Here is a 10,901-nt window from a genome sequence, read left to right as displayed (position 1 = left end):
GAGAAAGGGCTAGTAGGGTTTTTGCTGACGAAGGTCGACCTGGTTCGAATCGGGTTGATGTATCACATTCCCAACTCTGTGATACATCGAGCTCATGCACTTGGCAAGCTCTCGAATGTGCCTTGGGAGGGCAAGGTGGCTATCTACCAAGTCGCCCTCCAATGTGGGTGGAGGCTCCCTCTTTAAAGGATAGTGAGGCGAGTTCTCACGTACTTGGGGTTGGCCCCGGGGCAATTAATTCCTAACGTGTACAAAGACCTGGTGGGGACATTCATTTTTTGGTCTGAGATTGATCATCTAGAGCTAACAGTGAATGAGTTTCTCCACTTGTACCAAGTGAAGTCCAACCCTTTTTAGGAGGGCTGGTATTACTTTGTTGCTTGGAAGAAGACTGGTAAGGCTATAGTCATGGGCATCCCGACCTCGAATAAGAACTTTAAGGCTAAGTTGTTCTGGGCATCGGAGGACTGGGAGAAACCAAGGATTTCTAGGCTAAGCTCTTGGGTTCCGATCTCCTTCACCACCCCAGGTCGGTATATTTGAATTGATGTTCCTTAGTTTGTTTTTCTTTCTTTGTTTCTAATTGCAGTCATCCTTGGCAGTTCTGCCTAAGTACCCCGCTGGAGTGGGTGGAGAGGAACGAGCTCGGATCGCTAAGGCGAGGTCGATAGATGCCGGGCTAAGGTCCTGAAAGAGCCTGATCATGCCCCAACTGCTGCTCAAATCAGGTCTTAATTTATTCTTGACGGGTACATTTTTCCAAGGATTTTAATCGTAGGTCTTCCTTTCATTTACGTGTTTGCTGACCTCTATTTTCTGTCTCGTAGAGATGCCTGAGCAGAATAAACTCAAGCGGAGGGCTCCATCTGCGGCCAAACTGGCCCAGAAGAAGTCGAGGCATGCCTCGAAGAAGAAGGTGGCCACTGATTCCGCCTCTGTCGCTATTGCCGCTCCTCCTGACCAAACCATGGTTTCCAGGGGCGATAAAGTTGGTGTGGGGGTAGCCCCTACAATGGAAACTCAGCCTCTCGAGGTGGGGGGCGACCTCTGGCTATGAGGCTTGACCCTCTTCGCCCCAATTGGTAGGCTCGGCTGGGGCTCGAGGAGGTGAGGTTTTGGCGGCTCTAAGGTCAGCTGCCACCGCGACGGAGGTTCTTATGCCCTGGATTACTCAGCATGTGCCTGATTGTGGGTTTGTTCGGGTGATGGATGTGCCTTCGAAGGCCATCGTGGGCCAGATAGAGGCTTTCTTCTACAAGGTGAGTTGTCTCTTATAATGGTCGTCATCCTTAACCAAGTAGCTCTTTCTTTTTCTAACCATAGGCTTGTTTTCAGTTTGCCCCTTCTCTCGTAAGCACCCGTCATGAAATACTGCATATCAAGACGGAGTGCAAAGAGGCGGAGGCAACCCTCCTACAAAAGAGCATCGAGTCTGAGCAGCTTCGCTTTTGAGAATACTACTTTGCTTACTTGAGTAGAGGGGTCAAAAGCCGAGCTGGAGGCCACGAGGGCCGAGCTAGAGGGAGCGAAGGCACTTCTTCATGAGGCTCAGGAGAAGGCTGCTCGGTGGAAGTCCGAGAATGCCGAACTGAGGCATGCCATCAAGGTGAAGGCGAAGAAAGCGGAGGCAGCTCTCCTGAAGGCTAAGGAGGTGGGAGCAAAGGAGTTGAAGGCCTAGAAAGAGTGGGAGGAAGAGAGGGTTGCTCTCTACAGCGCTGGGTACAACAAGTGCTTAGAAGAGATCAAGGAGACGCATCTTGGGATTGACTTATCTACTTTCGAGGTCGGCCTCTCCGAAGATCCTGCCTCGGCTGGGAATTGAATCTCTCTCCTCGAGCAGTCTTGCTAGCCTTCTTCTCTCTTTTATATGCTTTTGATTTTATCTCTTTTTTTTTGTACTCTTGTTCTCATTTAATGGAAATGGAGTTTTTGTCTATGGTTGATCGTTGTGATCGGACTTCGTCTCCTTTTTGGCATATATTCGTCGATCTTGTTGTCAGCTGAGAGGTCGACCTCTAAAGAAGAGGTCGTCCTCGAACTTTCAAATCTGTGTTCTTGTAGATCGCAGTCTTAAATGTGTTGATTGGTTGATGTCCCGACCTCTTTTCTAGGGGTTAGCTGAACGGTGGGGATTGTTCCTCCCTTATGTCAAGGGAAGCCCTCGGTAGACAGTGTAAGCGATTTGATTGTTGACCTGACCTCTACTTTTAAGGGTTGGACTATTAGTGACGGCATCTTTTCCCTTGTATCAAGGGGAGGCCTTGGTAGGCACTACACCAAAATTCCTATTTAGGAACGGTTTTCAACTGTGGCTACATGGGGTGTTGCAGTTGGGGTTGCAAGTTTAGAACGGTTCTCAACCGTTCCTAAAATGCTAAAAATTTAGGAACGGTTGAAAACCGTCGCAAATTTTCAATTTCCAACCCCATTCTGAGTACTCAATTGACGCATTCGAGGACCTGCAAAATTTTCAAAAATACTTGCTAGTAATAGTAGCAGGATATATCTATTTAACAATGGAAATAGCAGAAAAACATGAAATATAGAGAAGCATAACAGAAGAAAGGAATATCAAAGCAATAATAGAGAACATCAAAACTTTCATAGTCTTGATTGAACAAAAACCAATGATGTATCATAAATATACAGAGGAACGTCGGTTCTTGCAAACTCAATTTCAGAAATAAAGATTACATATACAGCTAGAAATTCCTATTATTCAACTTGAAATAGAGCTAGGCAAACACTATCATTGATTATATTGAAGAAATTTGATCCCAAGACAATAACACAATCAAAACCATGGAAACTTATATAGTGTTGCTTCCTATGCATGGAAGTACAGTGAAAAAGGAAAAAAAATAAATTGTGGACAAATGGTGAATCTTACAAGTCTATTAGTTGCATTGAACACCATTTTTTGCCGAATGGTGGATGGAATAGAACCGTTCGATGAATTGTCCTGAAGAGACCCGAGTGGAATACAACTAGGAATGATAAAAGCATGTGGACAACACCAAAACTCAACTAATGTGCATAACGCTACTTGAATTGTGAATTAATATACAATGTTTTCAAAAAGCATAAAAGTTATCCGGCACAGAAATTTAAAATACAAAGCACTAAATAAACATGTGAAAAACTAAAATCAGAAACTACATATCACAAAATTCAATTTCAACGTAAGTGGACTATTTTCTGTTCCAAAAGGGAATCTAGGTTGACCATTGCATCTCCCTTTTTTTAAAAGATAATCTACACCAAATTCCCTTCTTCACCACACACATGGCTACATGATTATATCTATATAAACTATTCACATAGATTGGATGATAACCATATGATCGGTAACTTGCAAACAAACAATATGAGCTTGTTTTTGAACTTGTACAATGTCTGACCTGCAATAATACAACGACAAAAATGTTAATTCACATGACCATCAGAGCCTTGTCCCGCCTATTTACAATTAGCTGGGAAAAAAAATACTGATATATGAACAAAAGATCTAATTAAAAAAGGAAAGCAACAATCCATGGAAAGCTGCATAACAAAAGATCATGGCTTCATCAAGTGAAAGGGAAAAATAGGAAATGGCGCAATAAAAAAAACAGACTTAGGCTGTCTTAGGAAAAAATTTGAGTAGATGGAAAATGATGTCATCGATTAAAAAAACAAATATTTTCAAGGGAAGAGATGAATGAAGAAAAAGAAAATCATACTGTAAATAGAAGTTGCCCAAGTTCTCTTCACTGCACGACAAGAAAAATAGCCTTTACTGGCGGCCAAAACCACCCCTAAAATTCCCAAAAACCGCAGGTACCAGAATTACCAGTGGTTGGACACGTGCTACTAAAAGGGGGTAACGCCGCTAAAAGTTAAACTTTTACCGGCGCTTCTGGTGACTGTCGGTGAAAACTATAAAAGCGATGATAAAACTGCTGATTCTATGAAGCGCCGGTAGAAACGTCAAAAATGCCGGTAAAACCTATGAGAAACGTAGGTAAAAGTTGTAATAGAAATTCCTACTGATTCTTTACTAATTCTTTCACACAAATTCCTATTGATTCTGACTAATCCTTTCCTATAACTGCAGTCCTGCAATCAGATCTCCATCAGTAACTATCGAATCTCTATCTGCATAACTATCATATCCCTATGACTGAATGACAAGAATTTGGATTACCCAATAATCCGATTCCATAAAAACTAAAATGAGAATAGAGATGAAAAGACAGTGAACCAGACAAGAGTAACCTGGCCCAAAATTCAACAGACTCCTATTTGGATCATTAAGCAAGTCTTCAAACTACAAGGTATATAGCTTCAAATGTTTTCAATTAAAAATATTTATCGATATACAAAACTTGTGTGACAAGCCTCTGTTTGGTAACAAGAATAAAGATACCAAGTAATGCAGATATGGAACACCTATTACTCAAGGCAAAGAAATACTGTTGGCAGATATAAAAAAATTCTACCAAAGAAATAGTTATAATTCAGATAAACTTCATCAGAAATTACCTTAGTATGTTCCTTAAAGTTTTTGAAGCAATACAACATGACATGATGACCATTCACATCATTCGTCAGAATGCTTGCATCAGGTATGGCTACCTGCATATAGCAGGAAAAAAAAAAGACTTGATTCGTAAATCTCTTTAAAAAAGTTCATTAAAGTTTTCTGGGGAAACAGGAAAATTGTTCGACCTTGGCAAGGTATATGATGTTAGAGGATTCCATGTGGGTGGCTAAAAAGAAGTCAACCAACGGTCTGATGGGCATCATCTTTTCAGATACAGCCATCTACTGCACAATGCAAGAGATGAACAGTGGATCTCCTATATGTGTTGCTGCATGTACAAGGACATAGTTCCTGATTTCCAAGAAAAAAACAAAGTTCCTAAGATTCATATCCTTTCTCACAATATAAACAACTAGATTCAATCCAACTGGCAATCTTTCTTCATGGTGCAAGTATACTGGCAAGTTTGTGTCCTGCAACTGACAACATGTTGCTGAAAGATTCATCTTCCAGATTATTATTATTTTTTTAAATTCTAAATTCTAAATTCTAAATTCAGCTTCTCAACTACGAATTTCATTTCCGTAAACTATTCTTGCAGTTTCTTGCTTAAGTCTTTCTCAAGTTGTTTTCCTATTGTCTTCTAGCAAGTTGTTTTCCTGAAATCATGGTATCTGTTTTGATGGAGTGACCCTACAGGATGGATTAGATATTATACACACCATGGAGCACGCCACATGCAACTAGTTGCATAGTTTTCTCATCTACCCAACTAGTTGGGCATGGGATGTTTAACATCATAACCACGGTAGCAGTAATGGTTTCAATCATTCTAGATTTTTCTCCTTCTTCTTCTTCTTCTTCTTCTTCTTCTTTTTTCTTTTTTTTCTTTTTTCTTTTTTTTTTTTTTTTTGCAATTTTGGAGGCGTGACTTTCTTCATCCCAATCCATCTGCAGCTTTCAAAACTCTTTTCTTTAAAAGGGGCCAAAAGGTCAGGAAAATCAACCTGCCCAATGAGTCTTTTTTTTTTTTTTTTTTCCTTTTCCTAGCAATATAAATACATCCATTTCCTGCCACACATCTGCAATACTCACATGAATACGAAGCTGGAACAACTAAGCGCTCGTGAAAATGAATTTCTAACAGCTGCTTACCTCTGAATCTCTCTAGCACGAGTTGGTTGTCAGGAAAAAGACCAAACCATGTAATGAGAAGTGCCACAAAGATTGTTCTACTACTGGCATTAGTAACTACCACTGCTTCAGAAAATCTCTCTTTGAGACTGCTCTCTGCAAAAAAAAAAAAAAAAAGAAAAGGCAGAGGTGAGGGGTTAGAATTTTATCAGAATAAGGATATGAATCAATGTCATCTTGAACTCCAGTTTGTGTTGATTTGAGAACTGGAAATTAAAGAATTTGCAGAGTTGCCATTCAAAACAAAAACAGATAGAGAGAGAGAGAGAGAGAGAGAGAGAGAGAGAGAGAGAGAGAGAAGCTGCAGGAGTATCTCGAAAAGGACCTTTGTTGTTCTTATCGCTGTTGTTTAGTTACACACATTGTTTTCTTAATTTTATTTCATCTGGATCAGAAAGGGGGAAACAAAATCCCATAGCGGATGATGAGTGGCATGCCTAAATGCATGTGAGTTGTGACAGTTATGATGTATCTCCTGAATGCATGTGAGTTGTGACAGTTATCTCAATGTTACAATAATCAAATCTGTCCAATGCCTCTCCAGGATTCTTTATGGGGTATTCATACCCTGTAACAACATTGGAACTTTAGCAAACTAGAGTTTAAAGATGTGATTTTGCACTGCTACAATATTAGAATTGTGTGCACTTGCATACTTCCAGACCTATGTACATTATATGTGCTGCTAGATCTCCTGGTGCCACTGCTCATGATACTACATGGGTTGCAGATGCACATTACCTCTAAACGTCTTCACAAACAGTCGGTGGTCAGCCAGATTATCAAAGTTTTCATCGTTCTAGGAACTTGTTAACCCATGAATATCCTGTGGGGCCCAGGTCAGCTCACCTATGGTAGGCAAGTGCCTTGAGTCGGAAGACTCCCCAATGCATATTACAAGGCCTGTACTGGGCTAACATGGATCAGATTTTCTATGCCCAAACCAACTTTAAAACTTATTAGGCCAAACCCTGGCCTAGTACACAATCTCTATGTACATATTAATCATATCTAAGAAATGCAAATGACATTACTGCCACTGCCCATAGGTAAGCTGTTACGAGTCACCAGACGGAGCAATGCATTCACCTGATATATGGGTTTGAAGGGGGTATTAACTTCTATTCATGAACTCCAATGGCTATCTAGGTTTCCCAAGTACAAAAACTCAATAGGACAGTAAATAAAAGGATTGGGAAATTCAAATCTAGGAGCTTTATGAGGTATTCCACCATCCATGGTGAGCCCCATCATAATAGTGATTTGGATCCCTGTACCTTGCCCCATGGTAAACTATACTATTGCAGATGACAGAACTGGATAATTACTCATAGCTGATGTTATTTATAGGATTCTGGATCTCAAAAGAAAATGGCAGTACTTTTTCTGAATTTACTCAAGAAGTAAATGCATGCATAAACTCATGTTTTTGTAGTGCCAACTGCTTCATTCCATTTTCTGGTTGATTCTCATTCAAGCTAAATTGTTGGATGTAGCTCGATGAGGCTGTTACCTGGCTCTGGTTTCTGAACTCCTCTGTTTCTCATTGCCTCTCTCACTCTTGTCACTTTGTTCCATTGGCCAGCACTTGCATACATGTTTGCTAGAAGAACATAATCCCCACTTTCAAAGAAGTCTCTCGTCTTTGAAAGAAGTGAATCCAACTGTCTGTAGATGAAACTATGTATGAAGAAGTTGGACAAAGCAAAAACTTTCAAGGAAAGAAATCAGAAAAGAAAACAAATAGAAGAGAACTAACTTGATGTCCCTAGGATATCCACTCCATCCATTAGTTTCTCAAGTTCAAAAATAGGACAGGAACCCAAATGTGAGGCAGATAAAATAAAAAAAAAAATTTAAAAAAAAAAAAAAACCTCAAGTGGATAGCATCACAGGAAACAGTGGGGATTGAAAGCTCACCATCGAAACCTCCATAGCCCCATAGAAGCTTTGGATCTGGCTTATACTTCTTTTTTTTTTTTTTTTTTTTTTTTAAGTTGATCCCAGTAGTATAAAATTGTGCAATATAAACATCATGGTTCACTCCAGGAAGGTTTCAACTGTGGTTGTTTCAGTATAAACCCAAACTGATGAATGCCACACAGAAAAAATACATATAGGATTCCCTTAGCATGATTCAATTAGCCCAACCTGTGATTGCCTCTGATGAAGACCAGAAACAATCCCTACAAAAACAGATCAATGCCACCAATTAACCGAACCATTAGTTACAAAGAACAGCAGCAACCAGAATACATGGTGAACAGAGTAACTCAATATGTTGAAAGTGGTGCAATTTCTATGAGGTAATCTTTTAATTCACATGCACTATGAGGGCGTCATGAGAGATGCTAACCTTTGAATATCTAAAATCATCTTGTACTCTCTCAAAGCGAAAACCGCTTCATTGACAATCAAAAACAGGCTGTCTCTAACGCAATGTCTGACATTCAAAAACCAATTTAGAATATCAATATTTTCTTCTGGGCAAGCCACCCTTGTAAAAAAAAAAGAACAAACTGTATATCAAATGAAATGAAAACTCTGACAGAACACTTAATAATTTATCTGAAACACATCCTAAGCAAAGTAAGGTGAGGGGTGTTGAAGTAAGAATGGATGCCATGTCAGGTGTACCTATTGCAGAAACATCACTGAATCTTTCTTAGAAAATAATAGGCGAGAGAATTCTGGGTACTTAAACAATAAATCTTGTATTGAAAGAAGCCAGGCCAACAGTTACAGTATATTTCAGGGAGCTTTTTAGCATATGCTGGGTATTTGGTACTCATATCAGCTGACTTCGGTTATCCTTGATATCAAACCGTAATGTCATGCATTCAATAAGAAGCACGCTAGAATTCCCCACAATACATACATTGTGAAATTGTACAATTGATCAATGAAGTGCACAATAGAGAAGTAAAGAGTTAAATTTTAAAAATGAGTAGAAATACTGAGGGGGTTTTTGTGTGCTAGAAATACAAGCTGAATTTAATTCCTCATATCAGGTTCAACCCTGGCTCAGGCAATATATGCATGGTGCTACAACAAAAAGGTGCATTCAATTCCTCATATGCACTACACTACAGATCCAGCGTGATAGGTAGCTAGCCATGCGAGGGATTGCAAACAAAACAGGGAAGAACTTTGTAGGGAATCCCATTGCTCTGGTTAAGACAAACAAATGACAATACCCACAAAAGTAGGAGAGTAAAGAAAAAAAATTCCTGAATATACCGATAGATTAAGCCATAGTAGAAAATCAAGTTTAGATAAAAAGCTTCCTCTTCAGAAAATACTCATCTGAAAGTGCAGCTTTCTCAAATACAACAACTTGCCGCAAGCAATACATGTTCACGAATAAAACCACAGAAAAAACAAATGGATGCCCACATTATTATTTACTAGGGATGCTTTTTGGATGTACACTCCAACAATGGAAATGTTTTCAAGCTAACACTGACTGAGAAAAATTTGCTGTTAGGTGCACAGAAAGAATAATCCAGACATTTTCTTCTTGTATAATTGTTTTGGTTGTTTGATATTGAGGGTCTGGACTGTAAATGGCAACTACATTATTTTCAAGATTGCCTAAAAGAAATGTAACTGCAGTCGGATTTTTTTTTTTTTTTTTGAAGAATCCAATATGAAAGCTACTTCCTCACCACTAGTCCAAGTATAGAACTGCCAAAAACTTGTGCATTCATAGAACTGCCAAGGACTTAGCAAATAGAATAGACAAATGCAAAATCATATCCAGACTGATCAAGAACCCACCAACTCCTTGTGGAGGTTGCTTTCGTTTTTCACTACACCATACTCAAATTACATACTAGAGTTTATGAATTGAAAGCAGCAATATCCTAAGCATAGCCAAGTTATTGTTCGGAGGTGACCACTTATAGCTATAAAATCCCTGCTAAAAAGATGCGGCCATTGCTGTAAATGAGAGGATGTAGAGTTGCAGCGTGCAGAAATATAACCTTTCCAAGAAGGTTAGCGCCAAGCACCGGCAATGCCCGATTTTGTTGTAGTGTACACCATCTTTTCTCCTTTTTTTTTTCTTTTTTTTTGTACATGTGGCCTACCTGATAGTCAAACAAACTGATTTTTTTGTTAATGGAAGATTTTTCAGGTGTGAAGCATCCATGTTATGAAACTTGTATTTTGATGATGATGACGACCAAATCTCTTACATAAAAGTGAAGAATGCTGAGAATATTAGTTTTAATGAAGAAATGGAAAAAGAAAAAAAGGAAAAAAAAAAAGTGAAGCTTTTTTAGTTTTGTATCCATACATCTAAAAAAAAAAAAATCTAATGACCCTCTTACTAGCTTGGATCCATTTACATGACTAAAACATTTTATGGACCCCATGGGGCCCATCCACAAGGAGTGTCATGTTATTAACTCAAATGCACTGTACAATTTCTTGTAACAAGCATTGAATACAATTTATCTTGTAACTGATTATCATTAGAAATAAAGGATTTGAGAGGAGTATATTACATAACTCCTCTCCTTATTCCTTCCTTTTGTTCTAAAACAATGAAATGAACAAAGAGCTCAAGAAATGACATTATTGCATTAAAATGATAGAACAAAGAACTCGAGGGATGGCTTCCTTGTACCATGAGTTTGCATAAACTAAAACATATAAAATTTGAAAATTTGTAATCATGATTTGTCAAGCAATTTCAACACCATAATAGATCTGAAAGAAATTTAACTCACCTAGACTCTTCTGTTTAAATAAAACATATCTTATTGATCTTTATTTCAAATCGCCTTTTAACTCATCTGAATCAGAATCACTTGCATTGTAACCTAACCAAAAACAATGATTTGAGTCCAGAAACAAACCATTGTTAAAACAATGCCAAAAGGTAAAAGGGCTCACCTAAGTTCTTTTCACAGACCTTCTAAAATGATGATAGACTCTTTGAAGCTTTGGTAATCCAAGGCTTTACCTAAATCAACCAAAAAATTAATAAAATAAAATAAAACCTTACTAATAAAAACACCAATAAAGATACAAAAGAAACTCATTTTACCATAAAGGTAAAAAGAAGTTCCTTGCTCAAAACCCGATTCTTATAGCGTCGGTGGTAAATGTTGGCCACCGACAAAAATGCGTTGGCAATGCTACCTTTTGTTGTAGTGTTGTCTGTTGATTTTGG

The 10,901-nt window shown here is 38.6% G+C and overlaps 1 long non-coding RNA gene across 1 annotated transcript; it reads right to left on the bottom strand.

Annotated features, from left to right (window-relative positions):
- Window positions 1–7,137: 7,137 nt before the first annotated feature.
- Window positions 7,138–8,144, bottom strand: LOC131231055 (uncharacterized). Its single transcript, XR_009164174.1, has 3 exons — window positions 8,076–8,144; window positions 7,640–7,905; window positions 7,138–7,399 (listed from the first exon to the last, which is right to left on the bottom strand). It is a non-coding gene; the product is annotated as an uncharacterized LOC131231055 (long non-coding RNA).
- Between the last annotated feature and the right edge of the window lie 2,757 nt (window positions 8,145–10,901).

The sequence above is a fragment of the Magnolia sinica genome, chromosome 17 (genome assembly GCF_029962835.1).
Source record: "Magnolia sinica isolate HGM2019 chromosome 17, MsV1, whole genome shotgun sequence".
NCBI classification, from domain to species: Eukaryota; Viridiplantae; Streptophyta; class Magnoliopsida; order Magnoliales; family Magnoliaceae; genus Magnolia; species Magnolia sinica.
The sequence above is the reverse complement of the archived record's forward strand: the minus strand, read 5'-3'. Positions and strand labels throughout refer to the sequence as shown.